Source organism: Lepidochelys kempii, chromosome 12 (assembly GCF_965140265.1).
Source record: "Lepidochelys kempii isolate rLepKem1 chromosome 12, rLepKem1.hap2, whole genome shotgun sequence".
In the NCBI taxonomy this organism is placed as follows: domain Eukaryota; kingdom Metazoa; phylum Chordata; order Testudines; family Cheloniidae; genus Lepidochelys; species Lepidochelys kempii.
Window position 1 is genome coordinate 3494170 of NC_133267.1, and position 20547 is coordinate 3514716.

Consider the following 20547-nt stretch of genomic DNA (forward strand, 5'->3'; position numbering starts at 1 on the left):
AGTTGGGGGCTATAGAGACAAGGAGCCCACGGTTACTCTGGGGAGAAGGGAGGGGAGGAAGCAGCTCATGGAAAGGCGGCAGGGTTAAGGGACCCTGGCAGCACTGCTGACCGGGCTATTAAAAGTCCAGTCAGCGGCGCAGGCAGGCTCCCTACCCAGCTCCTCGTGGCTTCCAGGAAGCTGCCAGCATCTCCCTCTGGCTCCTAGGTGGGGGGACAGCCACTGGAGCTGTGTGTGCTGCCCCCGTCCCCAGTGCCAGCTCAGCTGCTCCCATTGGCCAGGAACCGTGGCCAATGGGAGCCGAGGGGGCGGTGCCTGCAGGTGTGGGCAGTACAGCGAGCCATGTGGTCATGCCTCCGCTTAGGAGCCGGAGGGAGATGTCGGTAACTTCCCAGGAACCTCCTGAGATAAGCACAGCCTGGAGCTCCTACCCAACACCCCATCCTGCACCCCAAACCGTGGCCCCACCCCAGAGCCTATGCCCCCAGGCAGAGCCCTCACCCCAACCCCCTGCCCCAGCCCGCATCCCTCTCCTGCACCCCAAACCCTCATCTCCGGCCCCACCCCAGAGCCCGCAGCCGGAGCCCTCACTTCCCCCTGCACCCCAACCTCCTGCCCCATCCTGGAGCCCGCATGCCCAGCCCAGAGCCCATACCCCCTCCCACATCCCAACTCTGTGCCCCAGCCTGGAGCCCTCTCCTGCAGCCCAATCCTCCAAGCCCAAGCCGCTCATCACTAGCTCCACCCCAGAGCCTGTACCCCCAGCTGTAGCCCTCACCCCCCTCCCACACCCAAACCCCCTGCCCCAGGCTGGTGAAAGTGAGTGGGGGTGGGGGAGAGCAAGCGATGGAGGGAGGGGATGGAGCAAGCGGGGATGGGGCCTTGGAGAAGGGGCGGGGTATCAGGGAAGGGGCAGGGCAGGTCATGGGGCAGGGGTATTCGTTTTTGTGTCATTAGAAAGTTGACAACCCTAGGCAGGGTGCAGACCCCCACCTTGGCTGCTGTTTGGAGGATCACTGAGCTGGAACCCAGAGTAGAGGCCGGGCTCGGGTTCCCAGCCATCTGCTGAGAGAGCAGCACCTGGGGCAGCGCGTGGGACGGGAGGACTGCCAGCCTTCGATACACAGTGACCTGGCCGGAGGGCCGCGTCACAAAGAGGTGCTGCAGTTCCTGGAATGAGAGGGGCCACAGATGGAGGAAGAGCTGGAGCACAACCACTGGAAGGGGCGTTGGCCGTGCAGAAGCATAGAATAGAATCATAGAAGATCAGGGTTGAAAGAGATCTCAGGAGGTCATGTAGTCCAATCCCCTGCTCAAAGCGGGACCAACATCAACTAAATCATCCCAGCCAGGGCTTTGTCAAGCTGGGCCTTAAAAACCTCTAAGGATGGCAATTCCACCCCCTCCCTAGGTAACCCATTCCCGTGCTTCACCACCCTCCTAATGAAATAGTGTTTCCTAATATCCAACCTAGACCTCCCCCACTGCAACTTGAGACCATTACTTCTTGTTCTGTCATCTGCCACCACTGAGAACAGCCGAGCTCCATCCTCTTTGGAACCCCCTTCAGGTAATTGAAGGCTGCTATCAAATCCCCCCTCATTCTTCTCTTCTGCAGACTAAATAACCCCAGTTCCCTCAGCCTCTCCTCATAAGTCATGTGCTCCAGCCCCCCTAATCATTTTCGTTGTCCTCTGCTGGACTCTCTCCAATTTGTCCACATCGTTTCTGTAGTGGGGAGCCCAAAACTGGACGCCATACTCCAGGTGAGGCCTCACAAGTGCCAAATAGAGGGGAACAATCACGTCCCTCGATCTGCTGGCAACGCTCCTACTTATACAGCCCAAAATGCCATTGGCCTTCTTGGCAACAAGGGCACACTGTTGACGCATATCCAGCTTCTCGTCCACTGTCACCCCTAGGTCCTTTTCCGCAGAACTGCTGCCTAGCCATTCGGTCCCTAGTCTGTAGCGGTGCATGGCATTCTTCCTTGCTAAGTGCAGGACTCTGCACTTGTCCTTGTTGAACCTCATCAGATTTCTTTTGGCCCAATCTTCCAATTTATCTACGTCACTCTGGACCCTATCCAGAGCTAAGCCCCAGAACGGCCAGGAGGAGGCGCTATCCTGCAGTGAGTAGCGCACCCAGTCACATAGCCACACAATAGGTGCAGCACACGCTGTCGCAGAAAGACGCCCCCACCGCCTTGCTGAAGCCCTGCCCTGCTGCGTGGCCCATTCAGGCCTCTCTGCTGAGGCTGCTGCTTTGCGTGGGACACCCGGCCCCTGGAAGCAGGCTCCCGCTTGTTTCACACAGGCCACCAACCATCAGAATGGTGACAGTGGGTGGCCAGGCCTATCCTGGATCTGAGCCAGCGCTCAGAGGGGAAAGGTCGCACAGCCCCCTTTCTGGCTCCCTAGCCACACAGAGAGCCCCATCTGAAGTGTGACCCTCCATAGAGACCCATGACGAGGTGAGCCAGACCCAGGTCTGTGGCCCCTCGCAGGGCTCCCGCCTCTGATCACAGAGGGTTGGTGTAAGGGAGTCGGCGTTCCTCCCGCCAGCCCCAGCCCTGTGGAGCCGTAGGGCTCTGCTCCCTCCTACCCCGCGGGCAGGCGGTGGGCAGCACAGAACCTCAGGAGCTGGGTTAGTGGCATGTGACACAGCCCGGGAGATCTGGGGGGAGGCATAGCTCAGTGGTTTGAGCATTGGCCTGCTAAACCCAAGGTTGTGAGTTCAATCCTTGAGGGGGCCATTTAGGGATCTGGGGCAAAAATTGGGGATTGGTCCTGCTTTGAGCAGGGGGTTGGACTAGATGACCTCCTGAGGTCCCTTCCAACACTAACCTTCTATGATTCTATGATCTGACTCTGCGGATGCTGCTGACATGCCCCACGTTACCAAACACCTGGGGCTTGCTTCTCTCTACGCCCTGTGTCTCCTTGCACGGCTTCCCGTCACCTCAAGTGATCTGCCCGCAAGAGGCAGCAGCCGCTTCCCTGACTCTCTTATTTCCCAGCCCTGCTGGAGCTGCTGTCTTTCGCGCTCTTCCTCCCTCTCTCGTGTGGCTGTTCAAACCCATGGATGGCAGCGAGGCTCTGGCCTTCCCCGGCTTTAGCCTGCCGGCTGCCTGGAGGCCAGCTGCTGAGAGTGCGAGCGTGTCCCACTTCACTGGCACTGCGGGCGCTCTGCACCAGGCAGGATTAAGCCGTGGATTAGTAGCAGAGGATAGGGTGGTGGTTCTCCACCTCTGGCAACCTAGAACCCAAACCATGTGTGCTGGCTTGCCGAGGCCCAGCCGAATCCAGCAGTCCTTTGGGGACACAAAGGATCAAGGGATGGGGGGTATGGGGAGAGCTGATGTTTGCCTTTGGAGGGCTGGCTTGGGCCTGCTGTGGGGGTGCCAGACGGGAGGTGCTGGGCACGTGGACCAGGTGCTGCTACTACCTAATTAACACACACTCCTGCCTTTGGCACGGGCAGGGCATGGAGATCCTGGTGCGGGGGTAGAGGCTTGTAGTTTGGAGCAGAAGAACCAAGGTCCAAGGTTTGTCTTCCCAGCTGTGTGTGGTCTGTGTTGTGCGGGAGCTCAGACTGGATGAGCATCACAGTCCCATAATAACCTGTCACTGGTCTCTATCGGTCAGTAGCTGATTGTCCTTATGAGCTTTTTGCCTCCTGGGGCCTGCCTGTGGGATCCAACCTCCTTCTGGGACCTCCTCCGCCCAGGCACTGAAATGCTGTGAGGAGACCAGCTCTCAAATCAGTCCACCCCAGAAATGTCTCCCTCAGACAGTGAAACCCCTGAGAAAAGCATAAACCCCAGTGCTCCAAACTGCCCACTCCTCCCTCTGCTGTCAGCTGCCCAGCGCCCGGTTCCCTCTTTGGCAGCTCAGAGCCCCGCTCTCCACGGCTCGGCTTGTTCACAGCAGATGGTCCCAGCCTGCTTTCCAGACGTTCGGTATCCAGGCCATCTGGAGCTGTGCAGGCAGGCGGCAGCTTTAGGTGGAATCAGATTTGTCTACAGACACACTAGCCTACTGCACTGTTATGGATTAGATCGGTTAACTCCTCTCGGCGGCATGAGCCTGGCCCTCTCTGAGCCTGCCGTAGCTCGGAATGCCCTGCAGGATGCCAGCTGCTGCCTGCTGCTCCCCGCAGACTGGCTGCCAGGGCACAGTCGGAAACCCAAGGCGCGCAGCATGGGAACATAGGCAGAGTCTAGGCGGGGAACCCAGCACCAGGTCCGAGCGAGTGACCTGCATGGCAGTGTGAGAGCAGAGAGACAGAAGGAGGAGTGTCAGGACAAGGGTGAGGAGAGTGAGGAGCAAGTGACCAAGGGTGGGGGGCCAAGGGATGGAGAAGAGACACCAGACAGACATCAGAACCAACAGGGCAGATTCGGGTACCATGGGAAGGGCCGGCCCCAGCTCAGACCTGCCACTCAGCAGCGGTGGGGGAGCTTTGCCTGACAGCCCATCAATCATTCCCCCACCACCTCTCAGAGAGGCAGTGGGCTGCCCTTAACCAGCACCCTGCCATGGAGCCCCCGGCACAGCCCCGGGGAGAGGCAACAAGGGAAGGTGGCAGGGGCCGAGCTGCTCTGGAGAGGGAGCAGAGGTGGAGAGTGAAGTCATGGGGGGCTGGGCTGGGTGGGGAGGTCCCAGTGACAGGGATGAAGGGCACAGAAGGTTGAGGAGGAAGGGGGCCTATGCCCTGCGGAGCTGGCCCTGGAGGGGGTTGGGTAGTGATACCCTTGTGTGAACAGGGCAACTGGCTGGGCATGGGGACCGATGAGGACGAGCGTGTCATGCCTACATGGGGCAGCCCATGAGGGACAGGGTTCACACAGTGCCGCCTCACAGCCCCCTGAGCCAAGGGCTGAGAAGGGAGCCCGGTCACTGAGGGTAGGCTCTCCATTTTCACAGGAGGGGGGACGCCAGCTCCACTTCCTCCCCCCTCTTCCCCCTGCAGCATCTGTCTGGGAGGGAGGAGGGAACCTCGCTGCAGACCCCAACCCGCCTCCCTGCCAGCCTGGGTGGGGAGGGGTTGGGATGGCAGGGACCAGAGCAACATATTCAGCTGCCTTCAGAGGCTCAGCTGTGACAGCCGTTGCTGCATTCCTGCAGCCTTTGGAAGCTCTGAGAAAGAAGCTAGTTATGGGGTTAGATATGGCTCAACCACTCCTAAATGCACATTACCGGTTCTTGGATGGTTGCGCATGGGGGTTATTGACCCCAAACTCCATTCCAACCCTGATCTTAATTCCCAGAGCTCCAGGGAAAGTGGGGACCAGGAGCCGTGGTTGTGATTCCCAGCTGGAATGGTGGGGGTGATGGGGCCTAGCTGGGGATGGCCACATTATTCATGATGACAGAGCTGGATGTTGCCTGGGTTCTAAGCCCTGAATGGAAAAGAGGGGCTGCCACTTGTATTTACCCCCCAGAGGAGCTGTCCTGGTGAATTCTCAGCCCAGTCAGAAGGCAGGTGGGAAGGGCAGTCTCTGCACATCAGCAACCCTGACTGAAACCAGGCTTTTATTCCTTGCCTCAGTTTGTCTGCTTTGCCAGGTGCCTGGAATGCTGTCACTATGCCTGCAGCTCCCCTTCGCTTCCAGCCCTCCCTGCCCACCATTAAGGCAACTGTCGCTCAGCTGGTTCTGTGCTGGGCCCAGCAGCAGGCCCGGCAGGCAGCAGGCCCGGGTTGGGGGAGAGACGTGGCTGTAGTCACAGTTTGGAGCAGAGCTCTGGCCAGCTGTGGGGCAGAGGCTGAGCACCTACATCTCCCATCGGTCCATGTGGCATCTACAGTGCAGCTCAGAAGCTCAAACGGATCCTGTACAAACAGGCACATTCCTCGCCAGGCTGCTGAATGCTGGGGATGGTCAGGGTTCACCATGCAAAGCGTCTGTGGGCTGGCTGGCACCCAGAGGGCACAGACCCACCTTATGCAGCTGCGTTCGGGTGCTCTCTAGAGGATTTGCACACACGCAGAGGCCCCATCGCTTGTGTGTCCCCCCCGATGACTTGCACATGGAGCTCCACCAAAGTTTGGGACATTTGCCCCGGTACCATTATTGGAACATGGAGTCTGAGCATTGAGTCTGTAATTCCCAGTGCCCATCACCCTGTTGTCGCACCACAAACGGCAGGTCAGAGCACCCTGTGCTTTCAGCAGGGTGCTCGAAGGCCAGTGTCCATTCCATCCCTTTCCACTGACACACTGGCGCAGGCCTGATCCTGCCCAGTAGGGGGCAGCGGTCCAAATACTTGCTGGCTTGTTACCCTGTACACATGGGATCCCAGTTTTCCAGGGCCTGGTGTGTGGGGAGAGCTTGGACAGAGCTGGGGGCCCAAGCTGGGAGGCCAAGCTCAGCATGCTCTGTGCTGGGAGGGAAAAGAGCTGCTTAAGCTAAAGGACAGTGTTGGCACCAGAAAAACCAGGATAAACTGGCCAGGAATAAATGTAGACTGGAAAATAGAAGGTTTCTCACCGTCAGAGGAGTGAGGTGCTGGAGCAGCGTCCCAAACAGAGTAGTGGGGATAAGAGTCCAACTAGTATAAAGATGGAACTTGATAAACGTATGAAGGGGATGAACTGATGGGTTGCCTGTGACAGCAGGGGACTGGACTTCATGACCCAGGAGCTCCCTGACAGTCCAGTCCCTATACAATTCAAGTCCCAATTTTCTTTTCCTAGCACAGGTCCTTTCTGTTGCTAGGGTTCAGAAAGCACCTCTCACTCTTGGGCTATGATCCTTTAGGCTAAATGCACCAGCTGTATCTACACTTGTTACTCATGTTTTTGTGCAATTTTTGCTGGAATGGGTTAAATAGCACGACCCTGAAACCATGTCTGGGAAACCTAACTGAGGCTGGATAAATGGGAGGCTCTTGTGTACTAAAGCAAAACATACCAAGAAATAATCATAATGAAAAATAATTGTACCATGTTCTTTCTTGATTTGTGAGCTGTATTGGACTCCAAGAAAACAGAAACTGAAATCTGTACCAGAGATGAACAAATGTTGGGTTATCCCAGCGTTGGCAAGGTAGGAGCAGGGCTTGTACTTGGAAAAGCAAAGTCCGGCTAACTGGAGCAGGAATCTCCGATATGCCTTGGATGCCCATTTCAGTAAAGAAATATATTTAAAAAGTCTTAGGGGGGGCATGTCTCCCCAGCCCCACAGTGCCTGTGCCTAGATGTCTGGGGGTTTGTAACAGTGTTTGCATTTTTCACTGTCTGGTTTTAATGCCAAATGGATGTAGCTGGATTAATGTGAGATCTGGTCTCCTCGGGGTATTTCGGTTCCTCAGGGGTGGAAAATATGATAAACCCTTTTGCCCCCTTCCCTGGTTCATGTTCTTCCCCTCACCCCTGTAGTCTATGTGCTCCTGCCTGGGACCCCCACCGCTCAGTCCTGCGGCCATTCCATCAAACAGAAAGCCAGCCAGGGAGCTAGGCTGTGCTGAGTTATGGAAACCATTCCCTATGCAGTCCTGGTGCTGCATGGCACAATGGATCCCAATGCCCTATTATTAGGTCACTGGGAGAGCGGCACAGGGCTCTACCGACGGCATCTGCAGAGTCTGGGCTGGCTCAGAAATAAGGAGCACAAGCGAAAAGACTCGCAGAGCAGGAGGGGAGATGCAGAAACAATGCTGTCTCCATACATGAGTTTATTTCTTGGCTTTGCATGTGTCTGAAATATGTAACTGCATGTAAAATGTACTTAAAACAGTGCAGATCCAGTCAGTGTGCTTGATATTTGTAACACATGCTCTGAGGCTTTGCAGGGCATGATTGTGTGGTGTGCATATCCGAGATCCTGCAGCACTGTCTGTAAAGGAGGGACTTGCCCAAGCATGCTTGACCAATACCCTTATTCCCCCAATGTTATGCACTGTTCTGCCTGGGTGGCTGCTGTCCTCCTCCCCAGAGATGACTGCATTTCGGTGGTGCTGTATGCACATTCAAAAGCACTTTGCACTGAAAGATGCTATGGAAATTAAGGGCCTGATTTAATTTCCATGGACGTCAAGGGGGGATGCCTCATCCCCTACGATTGATGCAGGAGTTTGTTACTTTTGTGCTTTGTAACTCTCACGAGGCTCAGGTGCACTCGTTGTTGCTGTGTCCGCCCGGGGGCATCTTCACTCTGCCACAACCAGACCTCAGAGTCTTTGAGCTCTGTGCCATCAGGGCACTGAAGTTGGCAGCACACAGGAGCCCCCACAGCAGCTGGGACTCCGTTCCAAATCACAGGCTTTTGTCATCCGCTGCGGGGAAATGGAGCCATGCAATCCTCACCATCCTGCCCTGGTGGTGGCCCTGTGTCTACTAGATTCAGTGCAAGTTGCTGGTGTGCCGCAGGATATTGGATTGACAGCACACAGCTGTGCTGGGGAAGTTGTCGGGAAAGCTGGACTTGTTGGTAGCTGGAGCATTTGGTATCCGGAAGGGGTCAGCAGTCAGTCTGAGCTTTTTGTACCAAGAAGATGCTGGGAGCTTTTGGTCCCTGGGGGAATGTGATGGATCTCTGTCCTTCCCAAAAAGGCTCAGAGCCTGAAATTCCTAGCCCACTGCCTCAGCAGTCCTGGACAACAACCAGCCCCCCACTCAGTGCACCAGCTGGATATGTTTGCTAACTAATTGGGGGTGAAATAATGAACTATTTTGGCATCCTATGATCATCATTAGGTTTCAGAGACAACATCCATTAAGCTAGTGGGAGCAGTTCATCTCTCTCTCTATGAGCTCTTGTTTCTGGCTGTATGTAGACTCAGGAAGACAACTTTGCATTGGTTACATTTGATTCAGGCTGTCGGGATTTGCTCAGCAACCGTTAGGGCTGCAACCTCTTTTTAGACAGAGTGAAGATTCTGGGTGTGAATTCTGTGGCAGCAGGTGAATGTGTGCAGCACTGCTTCCGTAGCACCTAGCTGTGCATGGGGCTGCATATGAGGGGACCTGATACAGTGCTGTGCATGGTGCTGCAAAGAGAGGGGACCTGACATGGGCCCTGAGCCTGCAAACAGCCACGTGTGCCCAGTTTCACACATGTGACTAGGTCCCACTGAGACTGCTTCTATGAGGCAGGTTGCACAGGTGTTTGTTTAGTACCCCACCTGACCTCATTTAAGTCAATGACTCAGCTCTCATCAGCTTCAGCATGCTACTGGCTGGGTTATCAGCCATCCATAGCGCCTTCAGGTCCATCTCTCTGACCTAGACTCACCTTTTCTATCCATTGGCAGTATGGTGTGTCACGGAGTCACCGGGTGATGCTCTGGAGCTACTCCCTATGAAGCCAGTCAGGACTCTGGGGGAGCCTCCTCTCTCTGAGCAGGCTGTCGCCAGGGCAAGAAGCTTCCACAGTTTCGACCTTCCTGGGTCTGACCTTGGAGCCTTCAGCATCCCCTTCCACACTGTGCGCTTCCCGGGCGGGGCTGCTGGGAAAGCCAGAGGGCCCTGCACCTCAACTCCACAGTCAGACGGGATTCTCAGCCAGCCGGTAAAACAGAAGGTTTATTAGTTGACAGGACCACAGCGTAGAACAGAGCTTGCTATTACAGACATCAGTGACTTTCAGCCAAGTCCATCTTGGGGGTCCTGGGCCAGACATCTTAGACTCTCCCTCTTCCAGTCCCCCCACACAGACTGCCTGCTTTGTCACATTTCTCCCCCCTCCGAGACTGAACTGAGCGGGGCCACTTTAGCCAGTGGCCTTGGGAAGTTCCGGCCCCCCTCTCCGGGACAAAGCACTGGCTCTCACATTGGCACTCCCCTTAACATCGACCACCTCCTGGTCATAATCCTGAAGCTGGAGACTCCACCTCAGGACCTGGCGTTGGCCCCTTTCATCTGGTGTGGCCATGTCAGGGGCGAAGGGTCGGTGTACACGCTGACGCGCCGCCCAAGTAGATACAGCTGCAGCTTTTTAAGGGCCCACACCATGGCCAGGCGTTCCTTTTCTCTGGTCGCGTAGTTCTGCTCCCAGGGCAGCAGCTTCCTGCTCGGGTACACGATGGGGTTTCTCTCCCCCTTTCCGTCAACCTGCATTAGTACCGCATCCAGCTCTGTGTTTGAGGTGTTGGTGAACACCATAAAGGGCTTGTCAAAGTCTGGGTTTACCAGCACCGGGCCCTTGACCAGAGCCTTCTTCAGGGCACAGAGAGCTCTCTGGAACTGCTCAGTACAGACCACCTTATCTGACTTACCCGCCCCATCACTGAGCTATGTAAGAAGGGTATGAAGCTAAAGTGGGGCACGAACCTCCGGTAGCAGCCGGCCATCCCAATGAAAGCCTGGACCTGCTTCTTAGTCTGGGGAGGGGGCCAATCTCTGATCACCTCCACCTTGCCTGGCTCAGGCTTAAGGCAGCTGCTCCCCACCTTGTGGCCCAGGTATGACACCTCTGACATCCCAACTTTGTACTTCCCTGCTTTTATAGTCAGACCTGCATCCCAGAGCCGGTCCAGCACTTGTTTAACCTGGGACACATCGTCCTCCCAGGTCTGGCTAAAAACACAGATATAATCAATATACGCCAGGGCAAAATCCTCCATCCCCTTGAGTAACTAGTCCGCCAGGCTCTGGAAGGTGGCAGGTGCCCCCTTCAGGCCAAAAGGTAAGACCAGGAACTCGTATAACCCCAGAGGGGTGATAAAAAGCAGATTTCAGCCTGGCATTTGGATCCAAAGGTACTTGCCAGTAGCCCTTGGTGAGATCCATAGTAGTGAGATAACGAGCCCTCCCAGCTTGTCTAGGAGCTCATCAGGACTAGGCATGGGGTAAGCATCAAACTTGGTGATGGCATTAAGCTTTCGGTAATCCACACAAAACCAGATGGACCCATCCTTCTTGGGGACCAACACCATAAGAGAGGCCCAAGGGCTGTAGGACGGCTGAATCACCCCTTAAGCCAGCATGTCCTTGACCTCTCTCTTCAGGTTCTGGGCTGTTTTCTCAGTGACCTGGAACAGGGAGCATCTTACAGGGGGGTTGGCTCCTGTCTGCACCTGGTGGACAGCCAGGTTAGTGAGCCCAGGCCGGTTGGAGAACTGCTGTTGGTAGGAACCCAGCACCTCTGGGATCTCTGCTTGCTGGGCAGGAGTTAGCTGGTCAGAGAGGGGAACTGATTCATAGACGCTGACTCCGTGGGTACTCCGGGGCTGGAGCACCCATGGGGAAAAATTAGTGGATGCTCTGCACCCACCGGCATCCAAGCTCCCCCCTCCTTTTCCCCCACCACTGAGCACGTCGTGTCCCTGCTCCTCCCCTCCCAGTGCTTCCCGCCCCCCCTCCACCACCACCCCTGTTGCCTAACAGCTGTTTGGTGGCACTTAGGACTTTCTGGGAGGAGTGGGGACACAGCACGCTCAGAGGAGAAGGTGGAGAAGAGGTGGGGGAGGGGAGGGGTGGGGACTTGGGGGAAGAGGTTGGAATGGGGTGGGGACGGGGCAGGGAGGCGGGGGGGTATCAAGCACCCACCGGGCAGAGGGGAAGTCCATGCCTATGAACTGATTCCAGTGAAGGGCCGACCATGTCTCAAGGAATAGATCCACCAAGGGATCATCTCCCTGCTCCTCCCGCTGGCCACACACGGCCAGTACCAAATTCTTCCTGTCAAAGTACAGCTTCATCGTGTTGACATGGTTCACCCAGGCTGTGCACCTGCTTAGATAGTTCCACTACATAGTTCACTTCATTCAGCTGCTTGATGACCTTAAAGGGCCCTTCCTAGGCGGCCTGTAGTTTGTTCTTTCTCACGGGAATGAGAACCATCACCTGGTCCCCGGTGGCATAGGAGCAGGCCCGTGCTGAGCAGCCGTACCAAACCTTCTGCTTCCCTTGGGCCCTGGCTAGATTCTCCCTGGCCAAGTCCATGAGCTCAGTGAGCTTTTCCCAGAAAGTCAGTACATACTGCACCACTGATTCTCTGTCGGGAGAGGCCTTCCCCTCCCATTCGTCTCTCATCAAGTCCAAGGGTCCCGTCACTCTCCTCCCACACAGCAACTGCAAAGGAGAGAACCCGGTTGATTCTTGGGGCATGTCGGAGAAAAACACAGTTCTCACTCTCAGGTTGGGTGCAGCAAGTCCGATACACTTTATTATCTCAAGCAATTGCACAGAGGGAGAGAGTGCACTCGGACACAGGGTTTCCCCCACCTAGGCCAGTCTCTCCAAGATAAACAATTAGAGCAAGTATTTCTACCTTTGTTACAGACAATAATAAGCAACAGCTGCATATTGGTTATACATATTTCTTCATGATCTCTTATTTTTCTTATAATTTCTCTTGTCCTCGGCATTCTCTTCTTATCTCATACAAGGCCACACCAGCCTCTTTCACAGTTGTTTCCCACTCGCTTCGCACTATCCCCGCTTCTACAAATCTCACGTCATTAAAGCTAGAGTTAGCCCAACTCCTGCTCAATATAGAGGCCTGCATCCAAATTCCCTTTATCTACTTCCACAGGCACTTCCCGGTAGGTGAACAACAGGTGGGGTAAATACCTGAGGGTGCTGGTCCATAAATGTTTTCAGCATCATCTTTAGGGTCCCATTGAACCTCTCCACCAGCCTGCTGGACTGAGGGTGATATGCTGAGGCCCAGTTGTGCCAGACCCCACATTTCTCCCACAAGGACTGGAGCAGAGTTAACATGAAATTGGAACCCTGTTCTGTAAGGACCTCCTTGGGGAACCCCACTCGGCTAAAATGGTCAGCAGCGCGTCTGCCACAGTGTCTGCCTCGATAGGGGACAAGGCCATTGCCTCAGGATAGCGAGTAGCGAAATCTACCACCACCAGAATGTATTTTTTCCCTGTCCGAGTTGCCTTGCTGAGGGGTCCCACTATGTCCACAGCCACCTTCTGGAAAGGCTCTTCTATGATGGGCAGGGGCCTCCAAGCTGCTTTCCCCTTGTCCAGGTCCTTCCCCACCCTCTGGCAGGGGTTACAGGCAGAGTGTCCTTCACTGGCCCTGGCTACAGGCGATGACTAGGGTGCTCTGGGGGTCACCAGACCAATACAGCAGGTCACCCCCCATCAGCACCTCGGTTGGCAACTGATGGTGCACCCCCATGTCTTTGGGCCCCTCCTTGGTCACCCATTTCAGATGTACCCTTGCCGTGGGTACCTTAAATGGGGGCGCGCGCACACCAGTCAGGGTCAGGTAGTGATGAGCACTACCCGGTCTGGGGCCACCACCTTGGGCCGGGCCAGCATCACCTCAGCGCCCGTGTCCCAGTACCCAGTGACCTGCTTCCCATCCACTTCCAGGGGAATGAGGCACTCGATCCTCAGGGGCTGCCCCACACCCACCCGGTAGACTGAGAAGTTTGAATCCAGAGTATCAAGCCCCCCCAGGAGCTGGCCTGGGAGACTCCTCCCTCTTGGACCATTGCTAAACTGCCAGCCCCTTCTGCCTGGGGAGCCAGCCCCTCCTCCGGGTGGGCTCCCACCCAGTTAACCCTTTGAGGGCTTGGATTGCTCATCCTGTCCCTGAGCTTTTGCACTAGGCCCATCTGTGACCCCTCTGCCCACAGTAATTACACCTCAGGTCCCTTTGGTCCCCTGGGACCGGTTGGTCAGCTCGCGTATTGGCTGTGCCTCTCAGAAGGGATTTATCCAAGACTCCCTTCTGGAAATCCCCTGGGTGACCCCCTTTCTGCACTGATGTGGGCCTGTCCACCTGGGATTCCATTCCATATCCTGACCTGCTGTCTACAAACTCGTCAGCCAGAAGCCCCACATGGTGCAGGTCCTTCAGCCTCTTGTCCACCAGCCACATCATCAGTTCAATCACGTCCTCCTTGGTCTGGGCCCTGGCCCCATTCACCCACTTGCGTGTGTATTCCCCCATCAGCGTGACCAGTTCCAGATAGGTCATCCCCTGGGTCTTCTGCATTCTCCAGAACATTTTCCTGTACGCCTCGGGGTCTGCTCAAACTTGCGCAGCAGGGCTTTTTTGAACAGTTCATAGTCCCCGGCTTCCACCCCATCCATCTGGCTGAACATCTCTATGGCTTTGGGACCCAGTAAGGGGGTGAGATGCCGAAGCCTGTCTGCAGGGTCAACCTGGTGCACATTGCAGGCCTTCTCAAAGGCAGTGAGGAAGGCATCTATCATCCCCTTCCTTAAACTGAGGCAGTACTTTGGTATCGGAGTTCCCTGTGGGCTTAGCCACCCTGGGACCATCCCCACTCAGCACGGTAGGGATCTCTCTGCTTCTCAGCTCCGCCATCAACAGTTCATGCTGCCTCTGTCTCTCACGGTCCTCCTGCTCCTTCTGTTTCAGTTCCATTTCCAACTCCAACCGTCTCAGCTCCACTAACGGGGAACTCGGCCGTGAAGATCCACTGCTGGTCGGGAAGGTGGATCATGGGGCTGCCTAGCTGCTTTTAGCCCCTCCCGCGTCACCAGTTGGGTCAGTGGCTGGGGTGACCCCTGGGGCTTCCTGACTCTCTCTCGCAGCCCCAGCTGGGTCAGGAACCAGCTCCTTAGAGCGATCATTCTCTTCCAACCAAGCAATCAGCTGTGCCTTGGTGAATCTTCCAATGTGCAGCCCTCTCTCTCTGCACAGGTCTACAATGTCCTCCTTAAGGAGATGGTTATAGGCCATCTTCACGCTGTTCACAAGTGGTCACGGACTCACAGGCCTGTGCTCTCTCAGCTCCCTCCAGTGCCACAGCCCTTCTTGGGGGTCCCACCCTCTCTCGGGTTTAAACCATAGGCTCCTCCACCTCGTGGAACCGCACCTCTCGGAGCCTTCAGCTAATCCCCTGCTCTTCCCCCTTTGTTCTGCTGCTCCCCAGTCACTTACTGCAGGCTGCGCTGTCCACGGGGTGCAGTTGATCCCACCAGTTGTCACAGAGTCACCGAGGCACTGCTCTGGAACTGCTCCATACGAAGCCAGGCAGGACTCTGGGGGAGCCTCCTCTCTCTGAGCAGACTGTCGCCAGGGCAAGAAGCTTCCACAGCTTCCACCTTCCTAGGTCTGACCTCGGAGCCTTCAGCATCCCCTTCCACACCATGTGCTTCCCACAGCAAGTCCGCCTGGGCGGGGCTCCTGGGGAAGCCAGAGGGCCCTGCACCCCAGCTCTGCAGTCAGACGGGACTCTCAGCCAGACAGTAAAACAGAAGGTTTATTAGTCGACAGGAACACAGTGAGGAACAGAGCTTGCTATTACAGACATCAGTGGGAGGAGTGGTAGATACGCTGGAGGGGAGGGATAGGATACAGAAGGACCTAGACAAATTGGAGGATTGGGCCAAAAGAAATCTGATGAGGTTCAATAAGGATAAGTGCAGAGTCCTGCACTTAGGACGGAAGAACCCAATGCACAGCTACAGACTAGGGACCGAATGGCTAGGCAGCAGTTCTGCGGAAAAGGACCTAGGGGTGACTGTGGATGAGAAGCTGGATATGAGTCAGCAGTGTGCCCTTGTTGCCAAGAAGGCCAATGGCATTTTGGGATGTATAAGTAGGGGCATAGTGAGCAGATCGAGGGACGTGATCGTTCCCCTCTATTCGACATTGGTGAAGCCTCATCTGGAGTACTGTGTCCAGTTTTGGGCCCCACACTACAAGAAGGATGTGGAAAAATTGGAGAGAGTCCAGCGAAGGGCAACAAAAATGATTAGGGGTCTGGAACACATGAGTTATGAGGAGAGGCTGAGGGAGCTGGGATTGTTTAGCCTGCAGAAGAGAAGAATGAGGGGGGATTTGATAGCTGCTTTCAACTACCTGAAAGGGGGTTCCAAAGAGGATGGCTCTAGACTGTTCTCAATGGTAGCAGATGACAGAACGAGGAGTAATGGTCTCAAGTAGCAGTGGGGGAGGTTTAGATTGGATATTAGGAAAAACTTTTTCACTAAGAGGGTGGTGAAACACTGGAATGCGTTACCTAGGGAGGTGGTAGAATCTCCTTCCTTAGAGGTTTTTAAGGTCAGGCTTGACAAAGCCCTGGCTGGGATGATTTAACTGGGAATTGGTCCTGCTTCGAGCAGGGGGTTGGACTAGATGACCTTCTGGGGTCCCTTCCAACCCTGATATTCTATGATTCTATGATTCAGTGACTTTCAGCCAAGGCCATGTTGGGAGTCCTGGACCAGACATCCTGGACTCCCCCTCTTCCAGTCCCCCCACGCACACTGCCTGCTTTGTCACACGGTGAAATCCCCAACTACGTGGGGGAGAGAGAGGCTGCACAAAGGAGATCGTGTAGAACCAATTGTAAAAGGAGCCCGTGTCCTGGCTGAAACCCAGGGAACCGAGATGCATCAGCTCTCCACCCCAGGAAGGGCACCATGGTTCAGGACAGCATCACTGCCTGTTGTGGTGTCTCTAGGACTAGGGTCTGGGGACCTCTCCAACATCCATAGAGAAGCCAACTCTGTGGGGATCTGATCTATTGATGGGCATTTCTGGGGCACCTATCACTGTTGAATCAGTAGAGATACCATGGCTTAAGATGACAACTTGCCTGGAAACAGAGCATTTAAGCTGGTCAGCCTGGAAGGGGCTGGGTACACGGCTGCAGGGGCTGGCTTCCTAGATGGCTAGGGGAATGTGGGAAGCAGGAGGCAGTGTTGCAAATCCCTCCATGCTTTCAGTGCAAAGGTAGGCGAGCCTGTTTGGCGATCTGTCCGGTGCTAGCAGGACACTTCCCAGTAATAACCCCAGCACCTTTCAGCCCCGGATCTCAAAGCCCTTTCGGAACATTTGTTAACCAACAGGAGCCTGCATATGGGTTTCTGCAAATGAGCTTTTGCCCTTTTGCTTGCTCCTTTATAATGAAGAAGAAAAGCCTGACCAGGCTTAGTAGGAAAATAAAATCAATCCTGCTTGTTTTTCTACCTTCAGAATCTCAGGAATTCCAGTCTGGCTTTGCTCAACCCCCACTGAGTGTCCCACAGCCTGGGCTCCCTCCAAGAGCTGTATTTTAGCAAAGACGTCCTTCCTCCCAAGTGTGCACTAGGCATTGGAATTAATTGTATTTTAACAAAAGCAAAACGGAAAGCAAAGGCCCTGAGTATCTTCTTACTGACCACAGTTTTACCCGTGTAACTCCACTGAATTCAATGCAGTTACTCCTGATTTACGCCAGCGTGAGTCAGAGGAGAACCAGGTCTGGAGAGTTTTAAATAGTCCGATGGAAAATAGTTTCTCCATTCAGCTTCTCACCTTCTCTCTTGGCTCTTCACGAGTTCTCATGTCACTGGGGAAGCTCCCAGCCTAGACAGACCCTGAATTTCCAAGGGTTAAAAAAACAAGCACTTTTCTGTTGGACAAAACCCTTTCTTCAGGCCTGCTTTCTCCGCCAGAAGGAGGCAAGCCCGGTTGTTTTCTCCTGTAAGGCTCTCAGTCTCCCCGAGGTTGGTATTTAGCTGTTATACAGGTAGGGAAGCTGGCCCCCAGGGCGGTTAAAGTGACAGGGGAGGGATAGCCCAGTGGTTTGAGCATTGGCCTGCTAAACCCAGGGTTGTGAGTTCAACCCTTGAAGGGGCCATTTAGGGATCTGGGGCAAAAACTGGGGATTGGTCCTGCTTTGAGCAGGGGGTTGGACTAGATACCTCCTGAGGTCCCTTCCAACCCTGAGATTCTATGATTCTATGACTAGCCTACGGTTATGCAGCGAGTCGGGAGTCTGGGCCAGGACTGGACACAGGAGTTCCTACCTCCCCTAAGCCGTGCTGTGATAAATTCTCCCTTTGTAGCGTATGCGCTGTGTAGAGCAGCATCCCGCAGGGACAAAGATCCATTTGTGCCTGGCTGCCTGACCTGAAGTTACAGCCCAGGCTGTCCTTTCCACCCAGCCCTCGCATATCTTGCACCAAGGCCGACCAGCTGGCATTTCCCTCGGCTTTGGGGGAACTGAGCAGGCGTATATCCACAGTCCTCACTCCTCGCTCCCTGTCGCAGCAGCTAGGGCCCCGTGGAGGAGGGAATCCCATCTCTGGCATTTATGGATGGATCTGAGAACCACATGTCCCTTATTTCAAGGCCCATCTGTGCCCCGGGTCGCTGGTTATTGTACAAAAACAGGGGGTTTCACCCTGACTGGCTGCAAAGCCCAGCAGCCTGGCCCCGTGCAGGGGCCTCCAGTAGGTCAGCTAGTGTCACTGCTAGTAGGCTGCATCAGAAGAAACCCCCCAGATCAACCCACAGTAATGTTGCCACCCAGCCCTGCGGGTGCCCTGCCAGGGAGCAAGCTCCTCCCTCCCGCCAGCCCTGCCCTGCGTGTCTTGGAGGCCTGCAGGTGAGCTGGGCTCTGTGATTCCCAGCTTATGCAGCAGGAGCCGTGCGGCTGTGGCAGCAGGTCTGGCTAGCTGCCCAGGTGTGTACCCAGAGTCTGGGCAGGTCTGGACTCAGGGGGCCTGGCCTGAGCTCTGCCGGTGCTATCTCAGCTACCCTGCCATTTTTAGCATGCCAGCTTGAGCAGAGCTAGCGTGGGAATGTCTAAGTGAGCTGGGAATCAGCCCTCCTCTCTCAAATGGAGACGGCCCCGTAGCACCAGATCCATGGGGAGGCTGCAGGTGACGAGTCTATGGCTAGCCACATGCAAGGGGCTGTTGAGCAGGCCTGGAAGCTAGTGGTCTCCTTCCTTCTCCCCTCTCCTGCCCCAATGGATTGCGGCAGCGTGTTGGGTGGGAACTAGAAGAAAGCTAAGGACTGAGAGGGAATGCAGCCCTGGGTGGCTTTCTGCTTGCAGAGAGTCCCAGCATACGCAGGATCGGTGCCTAAGAGTGGGAGAGGATGACAGGAAGAGCAGAGGAGAGAAGAGAAAGGGAGGCAAAGTAAAGAGAAAAGAGGAGAAAGGAATGAGCAGCTTTCTCGCCTCTCGTCCTCCCTGCTGACAAACCTGGTTCACCTCCCTGCCCTCTACTCTAGGGGTTCTCAAACTGTGGGGTTGGGAGTTGATTACATGGGGGGGTAGCAAACTGTCAGCTTTGCCTCCAGCATTTGTAACGGTGTTAAATATATTAAGAAGTGTTTTTAGTTTATAAGGGGGGTCGCAGTCAGAGGCTTGCTATGTGAAAGGGGTCACCAGGACAAACGTTTGAGAGCCACTGCGCTACTCCAGCCACCCCCTAGCAGCCCTCCTCCCCTGGGAGACAAACCCTGCTTAGTTTTAAACAGGAAGACTGTCTCCAACGCTGGACAAGATTTGCAGCAGCACAGTGCGTCCCAGGGACCTTTCTGGCTGGGCTTTGTGCGCGTGCAGTCGTCTCTCAGAGCGCCCTGTGCTGTGGGCAGCATTGCAAGTCCGAGTCTCCCTCGACTCATGGATGACCTGGGGCAAGTCTTCGTCAGGCTAAACTGCAGAAAGCTGCATACTGCAGGGGCCACAGGGACAGGGACAGGCAAGGGAAAGTGCAGCGCGGCCGCCTGCTGCATTCGCTGCCCACCCAGTTCTCTCGCAGCGAGGAGGTGTCGTCTGTCTTGTTTCTGGTTGGCAGAGCAGGCTGAGATCGGTTTGGCCAGAGCCAGCCTTGGCGGTGTTGTGTGGCCTTACAGAGCAGTCTTATCATGAGTCCTGTAAGATTTGGTGTTTTTCTGAAAGCCGCCCCGTGAGATGGGGAGAATTTGAGGGCTGGCCTCCACTGAAAAGAGACCCGGAAAATACCCCTCCCCCCGAAGAGCAGTAGCTAAGCAGCAGTATCACTGTCTTGTTTTATGTGTAGCCATCAGCTCGGCTTTCATTTCACAGAAAAAGGGACGTTTTTCTAGTCCCGATGGGTTCTGAGAAAAGCTTGAAAACATATTTGGGGACGGGAAGGAATTTTCCCCCATGTCAGATTATCTGGGACCTTCAGGTGTTTTGCTTTCCCCTGCAGCGTGAAGTGTGGGTTGTTTGCCGGGACCATCGGGGTCACGGTGTATCTCAGCTGATCTATTCCCAGGCATTGCAGGGACCACGGGCGCTGGGTGTGCCTCTCTCCCTCCTGTTCGCTGCCTGTGGCAGGCAGCAGGTTCGTCTCCTGGGAGCTGTGGTACTCGGCTTACTTTCAGTCGCTGGGTCAGTGCACGAGTGCAGGGTGCTGCTGGTGGCCTGTGAGGTACAGGAGGTCAGACGGATGACCTGATGGCCCCATCTAACCTTGAAATCTATGACGGGATCCCCTAAAGTCCCCAGCAGCAGAAGGCTGATAAAGAACCCAACATTGATTGTATTTTGAAATCTCATGATTTCGAGCCCGATCTTGTGATTTTGGGGGACAGACCCATGATTGTCGAGTCCTTGGGATTGGTGATTCTGATCCAAGAAAGTCACTCCTGAGTGCCCAGGACCAGCTAGAGGACAGAGAGAGTCTGCAGGATGATTCTTTGGCATCCCCGCTTCTTAACTGACTCCATTTTTGTACAAGCGGGGTGGGAGAAGGAGGCTCTCTGAGTCTTGTCTCGCCTGCTGCGGGAGAGGTGCCCCCATGGGGTGGGGAGGTCTGGGCATAGGCTCGAGACATCCCAAAAAGCTTTCCAGAGAAGAGTTGTCCCAACAGGCTGGGGCCCAGAGGGCTGTGCGTGCTGGTGGGTTTT

General features: G+C 55.3%; 1 protein-coding gene across 8 annotated transcripts in view; it reads left to right on the forward strand.

The window, feature by feature from the left end:
• Window positions 1-20547, forward strand: part of MTSS2 (MTSS I-BAR domain containing 2) — a 91684-nt gene that overhangs the window by 32673 nt on the left and 38464 nt on the right. The window lies entirely within an intron of this gene.